This window comes from Arachis hypogaea, chromosome 13 (assembly GCF_003086295.3).
Source record: "Arachis hypogaea cultivar Tifrunner chromosome 13, arahy.Tifrunner.gnm2.J5K5, whole genome shotgun sequence".
Taxonomy (NCBI): Eukaryota; Viridiplantae; Streptophyta; class Magnoliopsida; order Fabales; family Fabaceae; genus Arachis; species Arachis hypogaea.
The window spans coordinates 44639336-44641879 of record NC_092048.1 but is presented as its reverse complement, the minus strand read 5'-3'; positions in this window follow the sequence as shown (position 1 = coordinate 44641879).

Genomic DNA, 2544 nt, shown 5'->3' with positions numbered 1-2544 from the left:
TAGAAATACTTATGTAAATCATTGGTGAGAATTTCAGATAGGCGTATAGAGATGCTTTCGTTCCTCTGAACCTTTGCTTTCCTGCTGTCTTCATCCAATCAGTCTTACTCCTTTCTATGGCTGGCTTTTTGTAAGGATGTCACCGGTGCCAATTGCTACTTTCAATCATCTCGGGAAAATGGTCCAAATGCTCTGTCACAGCACGGCTAATCGTCGGGAGGCATCACCCTTGTCGATGGTTGCATCCTATTCCTCTCTGTGAAAATGGTCCAATGTGCTGTCACTGCATGGCTAATCATCTTTGAGGTTCTCGATCATACTGGAATAGAATTTACTATCCTTTTGCATCTGTCACTACGCCCAGCACGTGCGAGTTTGAAGTTCGTCACAGTCATTCAATCCCAGAGTCCTACTCGGAATACCACAGACAAGGTTTAGACTTTCCGGACTCTCATGAATGCCGCCATCAATCTAGCTTATACCACGAAGATTCTGATTAAGAGATCTAAGAGATACTCATTCAATCTAAGGTAGAACAGAAGTGGTTGTCAGGCACGCGTTCATAGGGAATAATGATGATTGTCACGTTCATCACATTCAGGTTGAAGTGCAAACGAGTATCTTAGAAGCGGAATAAGATGAATTGAATAGAAAAACAGTAGTACTTTGCATTAATCTTTGAGGAACAGCAGAGCTCACACCTTAATCTATGGAGTGTAGAAACTCTACCGTTTGAAAATACATAAGTGAAAGGTCCAGGCATGGCCGAATGGCCAGCCCCCAAAACGTGATCACAGGATCAAAAATACAATCCAGGATGCCTAATACAATAGTAAAAAGACCTATTTATAATAAACTAGCTACTAGGGTTTACAGAAGTAAGTAATTGATGCATAAATCCACTTCCGGGGCCCACTTGGTGTGTGCTTGGGCTGAGCTTGAAGTCTACACGTAGAGAGGTCATTCTTGGAGTTGAACGCCAGCTTTTGTGCCATTTTGGGCGTTGAACTCCACTTTGCAACTTGTTTCTGGCGCTGGACGCCAGAATTGTGCAGAGAGCTGGCGTTGAACACCAGTTTGCGTCGTCTAAACTTGGGCAAAGTATGGACTATTATATATTTCTGGAAATCCCTGGATGCCTACTTTCCAACGCAATTGGAAGTGCGCCATTTTGAGTTCTGTAGCTCCAGAAAATCCATTTTGAGTGCAGGGAGGTCAGAATCCAACAGCATCAGCAGTCCTTCTTCAACCTCTGAATCTGATTTTTGCTCAAGTCCCTCAATTTCAGCAAGAAAATACTTGAAATCACAAAAAAACACACAAACTCATAGTAAAGTCCAGAAATGTGAATTTAACATAAAAACTAATGAAAACATCCCTAAAAGTAGCCAGATTCTACTAAAAACATACTAAAAACAATGCCAAAAAGCGTATAAATTATCCGCTCATCACAACACCAAACTTAAATTGTTGCTTGTCCCCAAGCAACTGAAAATCAAGTAGGATAAAAAGAAGAGAATATACTATAAATTCCAAACTATCAATGAAACATAGCTCCAATCAGATGAGCGGGACTTGTAGCTTTTTGCCTCTTGAATAGTTTTGGCATCTCACTTTATTCATTGAGGTTCAGAATGATTGGCATCTATAGGAACTCAGAGTTCAGATAGTGTTATTGATTCTCCTAGTTCAGTATGATGATTCTTGAACACAGCTATTTTATGAGTCTTGGCCGTGGCCCTAAGCACTTTGTTTTCCAGTATTACCACCGGATACATAAATGCCACAGACACATAACTGGGTGAACCTTTTCAGATTGTGACTCAGCTTTGCTAAAGTCCCCAATTAGAGGTGTCCACGGTTCTTAAGCACACTCTTTTTTTGCTTTGGACCTTGACTTTAACCGCTTAGTCTCAATTTTTCACTTGACACCTACACGCCACAAGCACATGGTTAGGGACAGCTAGGTTTAGCCGCTTAGGCCAGGATTTTATTCCTTTAGGCCCTCCTATCCACTGATGCTCAAAGCCTTAGGATCCTTTTTATTTGCCCTTGCCTTTTGGTTTTAAGGGTTATTGGCTTTTTGCTCTTGCCTCTTGGTTTTAAGAGCTTTTGGCTTTTTCTGCTTGCTTTTTCTTTCTATTTTTTTTTCGCCTATTTTTTTTTCTGCAAGCTTTGTTCTTTGCTGCTTTTTCTTGCTTCAAGAATCATTTTTATGATTTTTCAGATTATCAAATAACATGTCTCCTAGTCATCATTCTTTCAAGAGCCAACATATTTAACATTCTTAAACAACAACTTCAAAAGACATATGCACTGTTCAAGCATTCATTCAGAAAACAAGAAGCATTATCACCATATCAATATAATTAAGCTAAGTTCAAGGATAAATTCAAAAATCATGTACTTCTTGTTCTTTTGAATTAAAACATTTTTCATTTAAGAGAGGTGATGGATTCATTGGACATTCATAACTTTAAGACATAGTTACTAACTACTACTGATCATGTACTGAAGACACAAACATAGATAAGCACATAACAT